Source organism: Pelobates fuscus, chromosome 8 (genome assembly GCF_036172605.1).
Source record: "Pelobates fuscus isolate aPelFus1 chromosome 8, aPelFus1.pri, whole genome shotgun sequence".
Lineage (NCBI taxonomy): Eukaryota > Metazoa > Chordata > Amphibia > Anura > Pelobatidae > Pelobates > Pelobates fuscus.
In genome coordinates this window covers 81,021,915-81,042,916 of record NC_086324.1, presented here as the reverse complement: position 1 = coordinate 81,042,916, position 21,002 = coordinate 81,021,915, and positions in this window count along the sequence as shown.

Below are 21,002 nucleotides of genomic sequence, written 5' to 3'. Positions count from 1 at the left end.
CTTGGGGATAGCCTCCAGGGCCAGGGGAATTTGCCAATAACGCTTGCAGAGGTCAATGGTGGTTAGATAATTTCCCCTGGCTATTCGATCAAGTAGCTCGTCTACTCTGGGGATAGGGTAAGCGTCCGTCACGGTTTTCTCATTGAGCTTCCGATAGTCCACACAAAACTGGGTAGTCCCATCTTTCTTGGGCACTAGGACTACTGTGAAAGCCCATGGGCTATCGGAAGACTCAATGACCCTCAGTTGGAGCATCTCATCGATCTCCTTCTTCATTTCTGTCCAAACAGCCTCTGGGATTTGGTAAGGTGCCTGCCATAAGGGGGTTTGCCCCGGGGTATCCACCTGGTGGGTGGTTAGGGTTGTGTATCCAGGTTTCTGGGAAAAAGTGGGGCTTTTGGCTTGGAGTAGTTGGTTAAGCTGCTCCCTTGCAGTGGGGCTAAGTCGGTCCCCTATCTTGACCTGAGTTACTATGTCTAAGTGGGGACTCTTCTCTAATAAATCTGGGATGGGTAGGCTGTCTGGGTCTTCGTGGGGGGGACAGCATAGAGCTGTCATGTTCTCGGGTCACTCGAAGTACTCTTTGAGCATATTCACATGGAATGTTTTTCTAAGATTGCTGTCGTGGCAGCTAGCTATAACGTAAGTGGTGTCTCCCCTCTTCTCTACTACTTGGTATGGGCCCTGCCTGGAGGCTTGGAGTTTATTGGTCTCAACCGGTTACTAATACCTTTTGACATATGGTCAAAATCCTCTTCCGTGCCCCCCGATCATACCACACTTTCTGTCCCTTCTGGGCCGACTGGAGGTTAGCCTGAATGGATTTGGCTAATTGCTCCATTCGGTCCCGGAGTTCCAACACGTACGGCACAGTGGGGACACCGTCAGTCTCCATCTCTCCCTCCCAGTGCTCTCGGATCAGGTTTAGGGGTCCCCGTACCTTGCGCCCGTATAGCAACTCGAAGAGAGAGAACCCTGTCGTTTCCTGGGGCACCTCCCGATAAGCAAATAGGAGGTGCGGCAGAAAGCGTTCCCAGTCCCTGTACTCCTGGGTGAACGTTTTGAGCATTTATTTGAGGGTCCCGTTGAACCGCTCACAAAGCCCATTTATCTGTGGGTGATAGGGGGGACTCAGGAGGGACCTAATCTTGCAGACTTGCCAGAGCTGCTGTGTTAATTCGGCTGTAAACTGTGTGCCTCAGTCCGACAGGATTTCTTTTGGGAATCCTACCCGAGAAAACACCTGAACCAGCGCATTAGCTACCGTATCCGCTTGAATGTTAGATATGGCTACAGCTTCTGGGTACCTGGTAGCGTAGTCTACTACGGTAAGAATGTATCGCTTAGGGAGGGACTAGGGGTAGCCAGTGGCCCTACTAAGTCTATGGCAACCCTGCTGAATGGCTCCTCCACAATGGCCATATTCACCAGGTGTGCCTTAGGGTGGTCGCCTCTCCTCCCTACTCGCTGACACACATCGCAGGTATTACAATATGTTCTGACATCAGCGTGTACCCCTGGCCAAAAAAAAGTGTGGGTGATGCGGTGTAGTGTGCGGGTCACAGCTAGGTGACCTGCTAACGGAATGTCGTGTCCTACTTTCAGTATTTCTTGGCAGTATTTGTGGGGCACTACCAGCTGTCGTCTACGCTGTCCCCTTTTCTCAGTCAGGCGATACAGCTTCCCTTTTTCCCATAAGAACGTTTCATTATCTAGCCCGCCCCCTCCGGTCTCTGCCCGTTCCCGGTATTTTTGCAAGGTAGGGTCGGTCTTAGACTCTGTCTCAAAAGTAGCGGGTGTGTCCCAGGGGATGGGACCTAAAGGGTCAGTCCAGGTCGAGGTAAGTCTTACCTGTGTCTCCCGCACTGGTGAGGGTTCTCGCTGCGTCTGGGCTTGTGCTCGAGTAGTCACTGGATTCACTTCATTGTTATATGCTGGAGCATAGGCAGAAGTCATGGGGCCCAAATCGTTGCCCAGTAGTACATCTGCAGGCAAATTATCCATTAGGCCCACGTTCACGGCCCCTTTCCCCGCTCCCCAATCACGGTGCACTTTAGCGGTAGGAATCTTATATACATCTCCCCCCGCCACTCTAACAGCCGCAGTCTGTCCTGATCGCTTATGTTCCGGCACCAAATGGCTCTGGACCAGCGTAATGGTAGCACCAGTGTCTCTTAGTCCCTCGGTAGGGCGACCCTCGAGCCATACCTTCTGCCGGTGGTGTTGGCGGTTATCCGAAGCGGCATATACAGGATCAGCTTCATGTAGCGGTCCCAAATATTCCTCCATAGGGGTCTCTTGGTTGACACAGAGTGCCCTGGCAGGATGAGGTGGCCCGCAAGGGTAGTTATAATTCCGAGCGGTCTGATGTGTGTTGAGAGGGCAACTTGCCATGAGATGCATTTCGCATTTGGTGCGCCCATTCCATATGCGTATCATTGGGTTTCTTTTTTGTGCTACGAAATTGTCGGCGATATGTGTCAGGAGTTACAGCGTATCACCGCAGGAGTGTGTCCTTGACCAGTGCAGGGCCGGCGCGTCCATAAGGCGGCACAGGCGGCCGCCTTAGGGCGCACCGGCTGCGGGGGCGCAAGATTTCAGTGACCGGCAGGAGGGAAGCTCTCCCTCCTGCCGGCCACCATCTCCGCCCCCGGCGCGGCAGTGCTGCGATCAGGCGCTGCGAGGGAGCTCTAACCTCTCTGCTCTGCTCCCTCGCGCGCTGTCTAGTGATGCCGCGGGAGCCGGAATATGACGTCATATTCCGGCTCCCGCGGCATCAGCAGACAGCCCGCGAGGGAGCAGAGCAGAGAGGTTAGAGCTCCCTCGCAGCGCCTGATCGCAGCACTGCCGCACGCCGCCCAGCAGCCCCACTGGACCCCAGGGAATGATCCACACCAGCTCTCCAGGTAGGGAGGCTGGGTGGATATTATTTATTTATTAAAATAATTTGTGAATGTGTGTCAGAGTGTCTGTGTGTGTGAGTGTCTGTGTGTGTGAGTGTCTGTGTGTGAGAGTGTCTGTGTGTGAGAGTGTCTGTGTGTGAGAGTGTCTGTGTGTGAGAGTGTCTGTGTGTGAGAGTGTCTGTGTGTGAGAGTGTCTGTGTGTGTGAGTGTCTGTGTTAGAGTGTCTGTGTGTCTGTGAGTGTGTGAGTGTCTGTGTGTGTGAGTGTCTGTGTTAGAGTGTCTGTGTTAGAGTGTCTGTGTGTCTGTGAGTGTGTGAGTGTCTGTGTGTGTGAGTGTCTGTGTTAGAGTGTCTGTGTTAGAGTGTCTGTGTGTCTGTGAGTATGTGTCTCTGTGTGAGTGTCTGTGTGTCTGTGAGTGTGTGTCTCTGTGTGTGTGCGTGAGTGAGTGTATGTGTTACTGTGAGTGACTGTGTGTGAGTGTGTGTGTGCGTGAGTGTGTGTGCGTGAGTGAGTGTATGTGTGTCTGTGAGTGTGTGCGTGAGTCTATGTGTGTCTGTGAGTGACTGTGAGCGAGTGTATGTGTGTCTGTGAGTGACTGTGAGCGAGTGTATGTGTGTCTGTGAGTGACTGTGAGCGAGTGTATGTGTGTCTGTGAGTGTGTGTGTGTGAGTGAGTGTGTGTGTCTGTGAGTGACTGTGAGTGTATGCGTGAGTGAGTGTATGTGTGTCTGAGTGATTGTATGAGTGTTGCATGTGAGTGTGTCAGTGTATGTGTGTATCTGTCAGTGTGTGTTTGTGAGTGTCTGTCAAATCAGTGAGAGTATCTTTGTCATTGAGTCTGTGTGTGACTATCAGTGTGTCTGTCAATGAGTGTCAATCAGTGTGTGTGTGTCAGATCAGTGAGTCTCTGTGTTTGTAATTGAGTGTGTGTGACTGTCAGAAGAACACTAACGGACAGGGAAGGGAGGGGACCAATAATGGACGGGGAGAGGGGCTGGTTAAGAGGCACATAGGTGAAGATGTTATTTTTGAATGGGGGGGGGGCGGAAAAATACATCTTCGCCTATGTACCCAAAAATCCTTGCACCGGCCCTGGACCAGTGTATACTGGGTCACTTCCTCAGCACTCAAAGTCCGAAACGCTTCCAGTGCTCGCCCGGATATCTTTCCAGACAATATCGTGGGCCACTCTTGGTTGGGGATCTGGTGCAATGCACATTGCCGCTCAAGGTCTGCCAAATATTCGTCAATTCCTGTCTCGTTCTCCAGGAAAGGTCTAAAAGCCGCATAGGGTATCTTTGGCCTCCCGGTGTTGGAGGTCGGTGACGCTTCGGCGTTGCGGTGTGCGGTCACTAGGCTGAGCTTGTGGGCTCTAGCTTTCCATATTGCCTCGTCTGCTTCTGCCATCAGTTGCTCTACCAGTTCCATAGAGGGGTTTGACCCATTTGGTGAGAGCCTCTCCCGAACAATCCTGGTCTTTTCGTCACTACCCGTGGTCGGGGTTTCTGCAATCGTGAAGCTCTGATCCAGTTTGGTTAATTCTGCGATCAGCTCCCTCCTCGGATGTTTGCTTGCGTTCCCCCCTCGGCTTTCGATTAAGTCCTTTAAGGTAGTGCGTTTCAATTTGTCATAAGCGCTCTCCATCCGTTCGGTATCTCTCCTAGGAAATCCAGGACAATCCCGCCGCTGCCACCAAATCTTATGGTTAGCCCGAAGCTAGCTGGAAGCTGGACCGCTTGGATAGTCTGGATCCCAATGTAGAGAGAGAGAGAGAGAAGCCGCTTCAGCTAGTCGACCAGAAGAATCCTGTATATGTAGAACAATCCCACTAGCTATTGTACAGCTAGGATACTCTATCCCCCACAAAACGAGTCGAGGCTGCGATTTGAAGGTCAAGCAAGAACTGGCTTTAATGGCACACAGGTATAGGTATTTATGCAAAATTTCAGGTCCAGGGACAGCCCCCTCTGGACCTGATGGTATACAGGGATAATGCAAGTGATCAACCAATAAGAATAAAATGTATCATTTGAATTTGTTACCGCCCAGCTTGGAGATAATGAATCCAACGGCTATGACAATACAATTATCTCCAAGCGCCCAAAACACCACGTTTTATTGCTACAAAAAAAAACAGGTTAAAAATACATAACTTCAACATTTTCAGATACAATTCGGGTCTTCCACCATTCATTCTGTAGCCCCGGTCTGGGTGCAATAGTTCACCGAAGAGCGCCCAAAATCCACGAACCATACACTTGGTTTCCTCGTTACAAAGTCAGTTCGTATCTTTGGTCCCGAGCTTGCGATGGCGGCCATGTTTTTAAGTGAGTCAATAGGCAGCAAGACCTCAGCATCAAACTCGTGGAACGAGTAACGGCCAGAGTTGTGTGCGAATCCCCGCTCTATTACTGGATGTTTCAGTTGTTCGGGAGACGAACGTAGACTGCCGTGAAGGGGGTACTTAACCTGTGGTTAACCGCAAAACCAACGTTCTAATTGAGGCCACACGCCAGGCTGTAGGTGGTCCCCGTTCGTGACCCTTTCGGTAGTTTGAATATCGGGAGATAAGGCACGAACGGGAATGCCCGGAGGCCGTCAATTAGGTTGCGGTTAACCGTAGACCGCAATGCTCTGGGCGATCAATTGGAGACACACTCCCCTCGCATGGTGGTCGGTCGTTCAGTTGTTAGAAAGGTGACCGGGGTTAAGTGGCGGCACACGCCAGGGACCGGGTGGTCCGTTGTTCATTTAACGAATAGGTGCAAGTAATCCGTTCGTGAGTTGGTACAAAATTAGAGTACCGAAGCAAAAACATAGCAAGGAAACAACATATCGCTTGTCTGTAGGGATTTTATAACATGAGATATATATATATATAGAGAGAGAGAGAGAGATTGATTAAAGAAACACTCCAAACTACTAAAGCATTTTAGCTTGCTGAAGTGCTTCATGTGTGAAGAGTGTGCCATCTTTTTTCATTATACAAAAAGTGTGGATTTCAATAGAAATAGGCAATTTTGTAAATTAACCTTGTCATCACCCTGGCTATCAATCAGATAACCAATCATGTTACTTCCTGGTTTGGTTAGCTCACTGGAGCTAAACTCAAGAGGCAGCAATTGCTGTACCCACCATTCGGCTCATCTAGTCTGCCCAATTTTCTAAAAACTTTCATTAGTCCCTGGCCTTATCTTATAGTTAGAAAAGCCTTATGCCTATCCCACGCATGCTTAACCCCTTATGTGTGACATGTCATGATTCCCTTTTATTCCAGAAGTTTGGTCCTTAAGGGGTTAAAGACTTCTAATAGAGCTGCATTGGGAAGCCTGTGATTGGAAGAGACACAGAAAGTATGGGCAGGGTTTGAAGGGGAGGGCTTACAAAGGCAGCAGAAAGGAACCTGTAGGTTTTGCAAGGTGTTTTTTTTTTATATAAACCCAATGAATAATAGCATAATTAAATGCATACATGTTTTCATTTGGGGTATATCTACTAAGCAGTGTTTTTTTCCCCTCAATATTTGGGCAGTGGAGTGTCCCTTTAATACTGTAGTCCTGTATGATAGCTAAAGCGTGATAGAGATACAAATACTCTTTCTGCACTGGCCATGACTTCAGGCTTGGATTCATCTGAACAATGTGTACCTGGCATCATGCTCTGGTAGGTTCTCCAAGTTTTTTCCACACCTTCCAGCAGTCATTTTAATCAATCACACAATGCACGGAATCTGATTACTCTCACATATCAAAAGGCTTCACTAGCATTTTATCCCACTTAAAAGCAAACATTATGTACAGTTCCTTGCAAAAGTATTCACCCCCTTGGCATTTTTCGTGTTTTGTTGCCTCACAACCTGGAATTAACATGGATTGTTTGAAGATTTGTAATCATTTAATTTACAGAACATGCCCACAACTTTGAAGATTTTTTTAATTTTTATTGTGAAGCAAACAACAAATATGACAAAATAACAGAAAAATCAATGTGCATAACTATTCACCCCCCTAAAGTCAATACTTTGTAGAGCCACCTTTTGCACTGGGATTTTTGCCCATTCCTCCTTGTAAAACTGCTCCAGCTCCTTCAAGTTGGATGGTTTGCGCTTGTGAACAACAATCTTTAAGTCTGACCACAGATTTTCTATTGGATTGAGGTCTGGGTTTTGATTAGGCCATTCAACACATTAAAATGTTTTCCCTTAAACCACTCAAGTGTTGCTTTAGCAGTGTGTTTGGGTCCATTGTCCTGCTGGAAGGCGAACCTCCGTCCTAGCCTCAAATCATGCACAGAGTGGTACAGGTTTTGCTCAAGAATATCCCTGTATTTAGCACCGTCCATCTTTCCTTCAACTCTGACCAGTTTTCCAGTGCCGGCTGCTGAAAAACATCCCCACAGCATGATGCTGCCACCACCATGTTTCACTGTGGGGATGGTGTTCTTTGGGTGATGTGATGTGTTGGGTTTGCACCAGACATAGCGTTTTCTGTGATGGCCTAAAAGTTAAATTTTAGTCTCATCAGACCAGAGCACCTTCCTTCATACATTTTGCGAGTCTCCCACATGCCTTATTGCAAACTCAAAACGTGCCATTTTGTTTTTTGCTGAAAGTAATGGCTTTCTTCTGGCCACTCTGCCATAAAGTCCAACTCTATTGAGCGTACGGCTTATTGTCGTCCTATGTACAGATACTCCAGTCTCTGCTGTGGAACTCTGCAGCTCCTCCAGGGTTACCTTAGGTCTCTGTGCTGCCTCTCTGATAAATGCCCTCTTTGCCCGGTCCGTGAATTTTGGTAGGTGGCCGTCTCTTGACAGGTTTGCTGTTGTGTCATGTTCTTTTCATTTGGTTATGATAGATTTGATGGTGCTCCTGGGGATCATCAAAGATCTGGATATTTTTTTAGAACCTAACCCTGACTTGTACTTCTCAACAACATTGTCCCTTACTTGTTTGGAAAGTTCCTTGGTCTTCATGGCAGTGTTTGGTTAGGGGGGGCCTCTTGCTTAGGTGTTGCAGCCTCTGGGGCCTTTCAAAAAAGGTGTGTGTATATGTAATGACAGATCATGTGACACTTAGATTGCACACAGGTGGACATCATTTCACTAATTATGTGACTTCTGAAGGTAATTGGTTGCACCAGAGCTTTTTATGGGCTTCATAACAAAGTGGGTGAATACATACGAACACGCCAATTTTCCGTTTTCTATTTCTAAAAAAATAGTTTTATGTATATATTTTTCTCATTTCACTTCACAAACTTAGACTATTGTGTTCTGATCCATCACATACAATTCTGATTAATAGAACATTGAACTTCAGGCTGTAATGTAACAAAATAGGTAAAAAGTCAAGTGGGTGAATACTTTTGCAAGGCACTGTATACACATAATATTATTTATATATATTTATTTTTTGTTAGTGTGCAAATGAAATATGGTATAAAATTTAAAACAAAATCATGCCTCCTTTAAGAACCTAGCTTGTGACAAAAATTGCAGGAACAAACTAAATAAAACTGTGAGATTGCATAACCACAAATTGTATCATTATAAGTATCAGTGGCAAAATGAGCTACAGCCAGGGGACTACACCTCCCATAATCCTCTTACATTTATCATCCTGAGAAAGCATCAAGGGACATGTAGTCCACAACATCTGGAGTGCCAACAGTTGCCGACTCCTGAACTACACTATAATACAGCACGAAAAATTGCATTTAGTCCATAATAAGCCGCCTAGAAGTCCCAGTTGAGAGACCACACTTCCCAGTAAAATGGATGGGAGGTGCTGGTACCTGGGTTATCAAGGGGATCAAATGGCTGCAGAGACAAAATGTGAATAGTAAAGATTAACCAGATAAGTGCTGTAAGCATCACGCCTACCCGGGAGCACGCGACTGAACTGGGAGTTAATGCTACTTGATCTCAGAAAGACGAAGGACATCGCTCTGCACTTATACAGCTTCCAGTTCATCCACTGCTACAATGGCAATAGTCCAAGCAGCCACAATAGCTCGTAACCTGACAATAATATCCACAATGCTTTGCCATATCCTCTGTCTATCTAGGATCAAGTAACACCACCTTTTCACAGTCTCGTGCTTCCAGGCAGGTGTGATGACACCATGTTTTGAGAACTTTTCATCTGGCGCACTTTGATTGTGTCTCTGTGGCCATTTGATCTCCTTCAGGTACCTGCGCCTCACAGCTGTTTTGCTGGAAACTCTGGTCATTCTGTTTTGTCACAAATTAGAATCTTATGGGAGGCATGAGTTTGTTTTAAATTCTATTTTATTCATTAAAAAAGGTTTTAGAGGGGGCAAAGCCAAGCAGCCATGCTGAGCAGTCGCCCATGAGAAGGGCTCCGTGCAAAAACGGTCACAATTAGCTAAAATCGGGGCAAAAACCTACCAAATTGACAGCTAAGCGACCTGGAGAAGGGAGTCCAAGACTGTGAGGTCAAGCACCAAGGTTCCCGACCGACAGCAGCGGCTTCTACCCGGGGATAGACCTGAGGCTTACTCAGAAAAAGCGAGGGAGGCGGACAATCCCTACGATGACTGCAGCCACACACCTGGAGGTCTCCACGGTACACTCCCCCCCCCTGCTGGTGAGGGATATCCCGGTAACCAAAGCCTGAGACACAGCGGCAACACTACAACAGTGACTGTCCCACGCTGGGAACAGCACTGACAAGCATGGCGGCCACCACCTGTAACCCTCTGAACAGCGCCCCACTAACCCCTCTCGAGGAAAGGCTGGATCGCCTGTTTGTTGCCTTTTGGGCCAAAATCTACCATTAGGGGGGTACAGGAGTGGAGACCCCACCAGCAACAACCCAGAGGGAGCCCGGGCAGTGGTCTGCAGTTCCCGACCGGGGCAAAGACAAAGCCCGGACGGCGGGAGGGAGGAGGCGGACGACCCGACACAAACTTCGAAACCGCAGACCAAGACCAGCAGTGAGTAGTTATACTCCCCAACAGGGACTACCCCTTTGCAGCCTCACCAACCTCCGGCAGACCAGCTCCCACCATGTGGGGAACCCACACAAGAGACCCAAAGCTGAATCATGCCGCACATCCACAGCACCCCTGAGAACACTTACCCAAGAGACTGAACTGCCACACACGATGACGACCAAAGCAGCCATAAGTCAGACACCCTCTCCAGCTATGACACCACTGCGCAAGCAGGGCATCGGCTGAAACGGTCACACCATCGCGGCTTCAGCCATCCACCGGGAGGTGCACGAAGGCCGGATGACTGTAGCATGAGCTCTACACATTCGCATGCTGGGACTCTCTCCTGCAGATGCAGTAGATCTGATTTTGCCTAGTATGCACCCCTAACATGCCTCTGTGCTAATTAACTAGCTGGCACCCCAGACTTGTGCCTGGAGGGACTAAAGTTTTTACAATACCCTCAGTTGATATACCTTGTAGACCAGCATGTCTCCATATTATACCCTGCAGGCTAGCATAGTTTGAGACTAGTAATCCCACTAATAATTTCACTAAACCGTACATACCTTTGACAAATGTGCCTAGCCTCAGTATACTACAGAGCATTAACCCAATCTAACTTGAACCTTCAAAGCATGTATGTTACACACAGTGGTTGGTCTGCTGGCCTAGTCAACACTTCTTAATGCCAAATAGATATGTTTAGCTTGTTCTCTAAGAATCTATTCTCCATAATCCTGCCTCGTAAGCCTGTTTTGCCATTTATTTTCTTATACTTTTCAACATGTCTTGACCGGTGTATAGTCGCCATATGGGCTGGCGGAACCTTGGACAAAAACCCCCCCACATACCTAACCCAATAACACACTGACACCTGGTATATGGGAAAATTTGTCCACAGCTTTATTAAATAATTTATATAATATATAACGATAATATTGCTTTAAATAAATTAACATATAAACATGGGTCATTGCCCCCACCTTCCGCCCCTCTCATCCGTATCCTTCTTTTTAATAGAGGGCAATGACCCCCAACATAACAAATACAAATATATAACGACATTTTCCAACCTCGCCAACTTGAACCGAACAAGTGCCAACCATAAGTAACCATGGCAGGGGTATACCCGGATACCCCTGCCCCACCAGGTTCTGAGCCACCTCCAGGACTCGAAACCACCATTGACCATAATTCCAATTTTTCCATGTTCCTCACGTTCCTCATAGGGAGCCTATGTCCTCTCTCTCAGCTCCCTATCCCGCCGCTGTGAAAAAACGGGATAACTCCTATCTAAACATAAATATACAGGGAGGGTGGGCGGGACAAACTAAACCGGGTAGGAAATTAGAAGTGAACCTCACAAAATGGCTCCTCCCTTAAATAGCCAAACCCACATATCCCATAACCCACCTGTCCTGTCTGTTCCTCCTGGGCCCGCCTCCTAACCCCTGTCAAGGCCCTGTTCCGCTTAAGCTGTGCTTTTGGCTACATGGGGCTACAAGATAAGCGATGATTTCTAAGAGGCTTTTCCCTATACCCCAGACATGTTCGACAAGCCTGTTATATCACATTACTTAAAAATGTGTGCAGTAATCGTATATGCCAAGTAATCGTATATGCCAAGTACCTGTTAAACTGTGTGTATTACAATCCTTGTTAATGCTGTCGTGGCATAGCAAGAGCGGATGTTCATTATTTGCACCACCAAAATAAAGAATTAAAAAAAAAAAGTTTTCAAACAGTACCTAAGTGTATCTAGCATATATAAATATATAAATATGATAGAAACATTTAAATACATAAAGGGTATCAACACAGTAAAGGAGGAGACTATATTTAAAAGATGAAAAACTACCACAACAAGAGGACATAGTCTTAAATTAGAGGGGCAAAGGTTTAAAAATAATACCAGGAAGCAGGGGCGGACTGACAACTCATGGGGCCCCCGGGCAATAGGAGATCATGGGGCCCCCGTGTACCCACCAACTTGCAAGAGACACAAATATACATCACTAACACATGCATGTGTTACAGAAAGAGTTGTAATGTGGTGGGGGGGGGGGGGGGGGGGAGAAGAGGCTTCAGTAGGGGACAGGAGTTGTAGTGTGTGGGACTGGGGCTGTAGTGGGAAGATAAGGGCTCTAATGGGCAACAGGGGCTCTAATGGGTGGAAAGGTGCTGTAGAGGGGGCATAGGGGTTCTAATTGCAGATAGACTGTAGTGTTGGGTTGATGTGGGGGACAGGGGCTGTAGTGTTTTTAGGTCCCCAGCCCCCATTTCCTACCATTATGAAGTTATTTTATTTACGTTTTTAACCTAAATTAGAGTGGGTGCCGGTGCAATATTTTTTTTCGGTCCACCTATCATAAGGATGGAAAAAAAGGTAAATCCCCATCTTTCATACAACTACCATAATTATTTCCCAGATGGGTACTTACCATTTTCCAATCCTTGCAGGGTTGAACTTAGCCCCGAGCAGTGTTTGTATGTTTGACAGTTTTGAATGGAGTATGTGTGTGAGAATGTAGGGGTGTATTTGGGTGTACTGTTTGCCTTTGAATGTAGGGGTGTGTCTGTATGTAGTGTTGATATTTGAATGCAGGGGTGTATTTACTTGTACAGATAAACAGGTGCAGACTCGCAGATACATACACACTCACCAACACATATACAGATACACAGACGCACACATTGACATACAAATTTACAGACACACTAACACACACACATACAGACAGACACACTAACACACATACAGATATACAGATAAACAGACACACAGTAACATGCATAAAGATACAAACACACGCACACACATACAGATACACAAAACACTGATACGGATACACAGACACACTAACATACATGCAGATACACAGACACATACTAACACATACGGATATATACACACTAACATACATACATACATACAGATACAGATACACTAACACACATACAGATATACACACACTATCATATATACAGATACACAGACACACACTAACACATACACACCAACATACATACAGATACATACACTAACACACATACAAATACACATACACACACTAACATACATACATACAGATATTCACACACTAACATATATACAGATACACAGACACACACTAACATATACACACTAACATACATACAGATATACACACACTAACATACATGCAGATACACAGACACACACACTAACATACATACATACAGATATACACACACTAACATATATACAGATACACAGACACATACTAACATATACACACTAACATACATGCAGATATACACACACTAACATACATGCAGATACAGACACACTAACATACATGCAGATACACATGTACACACAGATCACATTACATATTTTAACCACCCCCCTGCTTACATACCTTTTTGGTTCAGGAGGGTGGCATCTGGCTGAGTGTGATGGGTGTCTGGCTCCCTCCTCTCTCAGCGTGTTGGTAAGGAGGGAGGGGGAAACTCCCTGCATCGCGGCATTACCCAGGGCTCCTAATCATTAGCATTGCGGGTGGCCCGTGTAGGCTGCGCACGTCGATTGGCGTGCGTGACGTCGACATTGCGCACCCACGCGCACAGGGATGAAATTCTCCTCTGCTCCCTCGGACCCTAGCTTTTCCTCTGGTAAGCACTGCTGGGCCCGAGGGAGGCGTTTGACTCAAGCGGTCGGCGCAAATTCTGTTGTGTCTGTGCCAAAGACACACACAAAGTGGCTGGGTGGCGGGACCCCTACCTCGGCCGGGCCCTCGGACCATGTCCGAAGTGCCCGACCGGTCAGTCCGCCCCTGCCAGGAAGTATTACTTTACTGAGGGGGTAGTGGATGCATGGAATAGCCTTCCAGCTGAAGAGGTAGAGGCAGTGGTGTATTCTGGATTTGTGTTGCCCTAGGCACGACTAATTTCGGCACCCCCTTATCTAAATTTGCCCCACCAATTCATATCAAGGCCTTTTTTTTTTTACTGACAGACACACACTCACAATGTCAGACAGACACACACACTCACTACGACAGACACACACACACATTTTCTCATACACTCACCAATTATTAATATTTTTTTGAATCTAAAAGGAGATATCTCCCTCTTCGCCCGGCTAGAATATTAGTACTTTAACACCTAGGGGGGCCCTAAGGTGGCAGCCAGCTCTTGGGCCCCCCCGTACACAAGACAAACAAGGCATTTACCTGGGCACTTGGGGCAGTGTTTTTTGCCGCCCCCCCTGAAAGTGCTGCCCTAGGTAAATGCCTTGTTTGCCTTGTGGTAAATACACCCCTCAGAGGTTCACACAGTGAGGGAGTTTAAGCATGCTTGGGATAGGCATAAGGCTATCCTAACTATAAGAGCAGACTAGGGACTAATGGAAGTATTTAGAAAATTGGGCAGACTAGATGGGCCGAATGGTTCTCATCTGCCATCACATTCTATGTTTCTATGTTTGTAAAAGTGAGCACTCATAGATTTAAAGTTATAGCAGCTTATTACTTTATACTTGTAATTCTTCCTCCCCGCACCGCTTTTTTAGGGTAATTTGTAATACAGCGCAAGGTATTATTTATTATAAATCCTTCACAATCCTTGTAAATCTAGTACATTTCTTACTTTGGTAGTGGTGGTGTCAGGATGGTGAAAACAGTATTTTGGGCAGAGTGTAGTAGGGCAGTGTTTCCCAACCCAGTCCTCAAGGCACACCTACCAGTCCAGGATTTAAGGATTACCCAGTTTTGTCTAAGGTGTTTTTTCTTTTTTTTCTAAAAACACCTTAGACAAAACTGGGTAATCCTTAAATCCTGGACTGGTAGGTGTGCCTTGAGGACTGGGTTGGGAAACACTGTAGTAGGGATTAGAAAGGTGCAAGGGATTCTCAGTTACAGAGTGGGACTAGGTAAATAGAAGGAATAAGACACCTGGAAATAAATGGTCATTCGTGGAGGCTTCAGGATATATGGATAATTCTAATTTACATTTTTGCAGTTATTTACCAGCACTAACCACCCAATATGAACTCAACCATCCCTACATAAAGGATGTTTTTTCCAGCTAAATTGAGTTAATTCAAATGCAGGAGATCAGTTATTCTAAATGTGTCCGTCTGTCTCTGTGTGTGTGTGTGTGTGTGTGTGTGTGTGTGTGTGTGTGTGTGTGTGTACATTTAAATACAAAACCTTTGGCGCACTCACAGGACTTTCAAACGGTGAAAACCTTTTACTTCCGGCCAGTGACAATTTAGATCAAGCATGTCAAACTCGCGGTCCACAATGAATATATTTTCGGCCTGGTGAGCTGCGAGTTTGCCATGATTACTAAGGCAGAGTAGGCACCTGCTATCCTTACAGTGCAGGTGCCTACTCTGCTCAAATTTACCCGGTACTGGCCAGAGGAGAGGAAGCTGGTGGCAGCGAGGGAACTAGGTCTGTTCTTCCTGCTTCCTATAATGTCTTCCGGCACCCAACATCACTAAACTGCGCGTGTGAGGGAGCAGTGAGGAGCAGGAAGACTGAGCTCCCGAGAGAAGAGGCCAGCTCCCAAAGGTAGGGAACAATAAATCAAATGAGGTTAGTGTGTGCAAGAATGTGGAAATATGTGTGTGTCTGTCAGTGAGTATGTCTGTTAGTAAGTGTGTGTCTGTCAGCTGGTCAGTGTTGTGATGGCCACAGCTGGACAGTGGAGGACCTGGAGGTGCACAGAGGCATGCAATACCACGTCACAACATCTCCACCTTAACAAGTTTTCAAGGAGTAGCGGGAGGATCCGCTTCGGCGCAGGGTGCGAATGGCACCATTGGGGATTTACCAGCGGCTGGACTCCAGAGTCGCATACCGGCAGCAGCAATGTGAGTGGAGTCTGCTTGTTGGCTAATATTGTTTTTTTTTGGTTTTTAAATAAGGGCCGGAGTTTAGTAGAGGGGGGTGCTGGGATTTATTACAGAGGGGGGACTGGGATTTAGTAGAGGGAGGGCAGATTGTTTTTTTTATACTGTACTTTTCAAAACAAACCCACGTTTCTATGAAAATGTAAGGTTTTTTTTGGGGGGGTCCCACATAAACTTAAACCTTGTTTACGTGGCCCGTGCTAGCATTTGAGTTTGACATGCTTGATTTAGATGATGATTAAGGTTTGTGGTTTCATGATCCATTTAATTTAGAATATTCTATAAAATAGCAATTGTAGTCCTACACTATAGGACAACATTTATATTAATGCCAGGTACAAGTTAGGATTCAGATTAATTAGAATGAAGCTGCTATTTTAAGTGAAAACCCAGAATGGAGGTTATTTTGCATGCTGCTAATGTTTCAATTATAGCAAACTTTCAAGAGAACAATGACTCATCCCGCTACAAGTCACTCACGATTGGACAGTGAGTGGGTGAACTAATATAGTTGGCTATTTTTCTTGTTCTAGGATACTTTATTTTATATTTTTACCCAGATAGGTGTCTGTATTGTATATTTTTACATTTTACATACTATTTAAGCTGAACGGTATATCATTTGCAGAAAAATATATTCGCCCTTTTGCATTTATTGTTGATTTTTTTTTTAGGCAGATCCACCATATACACTGTTGGATGATGCCATTAATATATTTGTAATCATGCCTTGCAGACCCTAATATTATTGTATCAAAAATTATGTTTGGTTTCCAGCACCCATTGTGCATATCCCTCTTCAAGGTACTACCTATGGTTCCCCCGGATGACCCCTTCAAACCTTCATGTGCATTTATCTCTTTCATTCATTTTTTTTCTCTCTCTCTCTCACACGTTTGTATGTTATGCATACTAAAAAGTACTTTTAATTTTGTTTATATGTTGTTCTATGCAATTAAATCTCAATTGTCTTTATTTTGCTATTTAATTTTTTTTAAAAATGTATAGAATTACATACACACCTCAATTACTTTTTCTGAGTGGGGCAGCCAAATATCTACAAACATAGTAAAACAAGTGGAAATAAGCTACTTGCCCCAATAAGTGAACGCCGTTGACAAATATTTTTTTCAAAAACGCTTCATTTTTGCTTAAAAGTTTATTTTTTTTTCTACAATCATTAGAAATGATGAAAACAACCAAGATTGACATTTTTTTATTTTCTTTTATAAATTACTAATCTTTCCATACATATTTCTTTAATAAATTCAGACTTTAGCTTTACACAAAATAAAACACAAACTATATTACAAAGATAACATTTCCATATAAAGAAAAAAAAAAAAAAAAAAAAAAAAAAAAAACACAAAAGGAAAGATTTTAGGTACAAAATATTGTTAAACAATATTAATTCCCTTTATTGTTAAAGGGGAATGAAGAATCGGGTCCCAGAGCCTTGTCCATGTACAGGATACAGGTGTTGTATATAAGTGCTTGTGTATAATAAACGTTGCTTTGGCAGGAGTATGAAATGAAACTAAGACAATTATCTTTATAAGATGTGCAGTGTACCCTGCCACTAGCTTTTTTGTCGTACATGCAGTTGCAATCATCCCGTCCAGGTGAAGTCAGCAAAACAAGGTTGCTGGGTGTGACCCTTATTGTGTTTTGTTTTCTACTAAACTGCTAAAGAAGTAGTTTAAATGCCAAGTTATAAAATATATAAATAGGGGTGGGAATCTCAATCTATCATAGTATTAACTATACACACTCTTACGATAGATCTGCTACATGTAGCTTTAGTTTAAATGTATGTATAAAATATATATATTTATTTGGGGCAGTAATTTGTACCTAGCAAAATAAAAAAAATGTAAAAAAAAAATAACCATTTTGGCAGTTTCCCTTTAACAATATAAAGCTGATTTCACCAGTAATATACCGGTGTCACAGAATAGCAGTTTGATAATGAGTAGCATTGATTTCAATGTGAAAAACCACTACAATATTACAATATTTTACAATGTTTTAACTCTGAGATCACGGTTAAAAAAAAAAAAAATATCTGACAATATTTACAAAAATAAAAGTCTGTGGCTTAAAATGAAAAAAAAAATCCATATACTTATGATTACGACTTATTTTCTTCAGCTAAAATATTTTTTTGTGATCATGATAGTATTAAATGTTAAATTGAGTTTTTTAGCAGTAATATTTCACAAGAAAAACAAATGAATGGGCCAGCTCAAATTCAGTAGGATTTATAGCACTACAACATTATTAAAATGAAAATGGGCCCATTCCACCTATTAGGGACCCACATTACTAGGACCCAAAGGTTACGAACCACTGTACTAGAGGCGTACTGTAAGAATACCTTATCTGGATTTGTGCGTTTGCAGCTTATTTTTTCAGCTGTAGGTTGAGCACTCAAAAAAATTAAATAGTAAGGATATTGTTTACATTTAGCAGCTGTGAGACAAGACTTCGTAAATACTTGTGTTAGGTAACAAAACATTTTTTAACAAAAATTTATGTACTTTATAAAACAGTGATGCTGATGATACAACATAAAAAATTCAGCACAGACTTCACTAAACTTATTTTAAAGTCAAATACTTTGGTAAAAGTATGGGAATTTAATTACAATACAGGATCAAACATTGCATAAGTCAGCTGCATTTTCCTGGGACATCCATCCTCTTGGACCTGTAGTATCTGCCAAAAAAGAGGCACATTTGCATTGTGGTTGGATAATGCAGTGTATGATCATGTACTGTAATTAAAACCTTTGTAGGCTTTAAGTGAAGTGCGCATGGGCATGGATATTATATATACACGCCTTTGCAAGCATCATGTTTCTAGGTTTACAATGTTTATCTTTGGTTACATGTAACTCAGGGTCAGTACGTAGATGTACCAAATGCACATGAAGCAATAATCTCATATACATCATTGTACACAATGTACTGATTTGAACCCAGAGCCAATCACCTGGAACATCAGGAGGCAACCAACCTGGTAACTTGAACCTTATAACCTTTATCAGGATAAAAAGTGAATAAATCGGGTGTCCTCACATGATGCAATAACTATTTAAAATGACCATTTCTAAAACTATTTTTGGATTTAGAGTAAGGAATTAAAAATTGACTTCTAAGTTATTGGAAAGCTACATCTTCCAGAATTAAATGTTTAGTTAATGGTCAAAGAATGACCAACCCCTGGTTTAGATGACAAGAGTGACCATTTGTACATGAAATGTCTTCAATTTGAGACCTTCAGCATTTCATATAATTTCAAGTGAATTTTTAGACTGCAAGTAGAAACTGAAAAGCAATATGTATTGTTACAGAGAGCAAGGTAGGGTAAAGCTTTCAGTCCCGATGGAGGGGACAGATACACCATATTTACAGTTGGCTGAATTCCATTGGTTTACATTAATGAACCCTGAAGATATTGGAGTGGTCTAACTCAATAAAACAGTAGCACAAAATAGGCGAGAAAAAAAGCACACCAGGCTTTTAGCAATTCACCTGTACCCACATTTTAGGTTTTAGCGATTGTACCCCAATTTACAGTTTTTTTAGCCTGGAAAATAACAGTTTTGGTGTCTTAATACATAGCACTCGTTACAGTGCTACAAAATTGTACCCAGTATAACACAGACAAAGTACATTAATAAATGTAGATCAACATACTATAAGTGTAAAGCGTCCCTTTAAACACTAGTTGAACCTTGTTGTGAATAAATCATGCTATTTCTATGAGTCATTTGGCCTGTCAGAGGAAAATACCATAAATCTTGCACAAGGCGCTCCATTTGTTTGTCCTCCTTAAACAGGAGTGGACTGAAGGGCCTAGAAAAACCTTATCAGGTTTCTGGGTAAAGCATGTGACAGCAGGACTAAATAACTAATTGAGTTGGTATTTCCTTTTGGATCACAGAAGTTAATATGCTTCACCTTGTTGCTTAGGTCTAACATTAAATGTTCCTTTAAACAGATCATGACAATGTGGTCTAAACAACCCATAATGGTCTGCCATTCATATGCATGTTGCTAATATTTTATCAAATAGTATTTCAGAAGTATCTAGGGCAGGGGCTCTCAAAAGGTAGGTCCCCAAATGCTTTAACACTACAGCTTCATGATGCTTTAATCATTCTAAAGGTATGCAAAGCATCATGGGAGTTGTGCAACATCTGTGGGATCTACTTTTTGGGCACACTTGGTCTAGGATGTAAAGAACCCAATAATTTTTTTTTCAAATTAATAAAATAATAAAATAAACAATACATCTTTTAAGTAACCTAAATGATATTAAAGTCACAAAAACATGAGAAAAAAAACCTCACTTCCACTTTCTAACTAAAAACTGTAAGCTTGCTTCGACAGGATTCAAAAGAGGCCCATCACCATGTCCTCGCACCGTGTGCCATTTATTTATATTTTTAAAACAAAATTGCTTTTTTGTTAGCTATTGTGCGGAGCTGCTGACTAGGTCTCTCAACTTCATGAGAAAAAAAAACCGACAATACTGTAGCATCTTCTATGCAACAACTACTGGTAGTTTCATTTTCAATGTTCTCTTTGATGTACTACAAAAAGGATGGGGATTTCAAAGCAACCTGCATAGGGTTTGGTATGATTTTATAGTATGTAAGTCAGCGGCAGAGCTCTCACTGTATCCTGCCATGATTACATCAGTATTGAGCTTGTATTGTCTGTGTGGATCTTTAAAACCCACTGCTCAGTTTTAGAAGCGTCTAAATTAACAATCTGTAAAACAGAACGCAAAAAGATTTGATTCAATTTAGATTATACACTTGTAAGCAGAACTGTTAAAACCCACTGTGTCTGTCAAACTCTGGAACAGCAGTTATGTAAATAAATAATAACAGCGTTTAAGTCTACTCCAGAAATCAAAGAGTTAATGTTGCCCGACTAAGGGACATTTATGCTACTCCAGCTGTAATGCAGGGAACAGAACCTGACTGAGCATACTGGGATTTGTTGATATTAACAGCTGGAATGGCTCTGCCAACACGGTGCGATAAGATTACGTTTCATTGGTTGGCTTTATTATTCAGTCTTATTATTTGGGAGGCTAAAAGCTATAATTCATGCTAAAACAATGGAACACGTGGAATTTGCAGGAACTTTTTCTGACAGCCTGCAAAAAATTGGGGCGGGACAGGTTCTTTATGTGTACAAGGAATGTCAATGCAAACACTT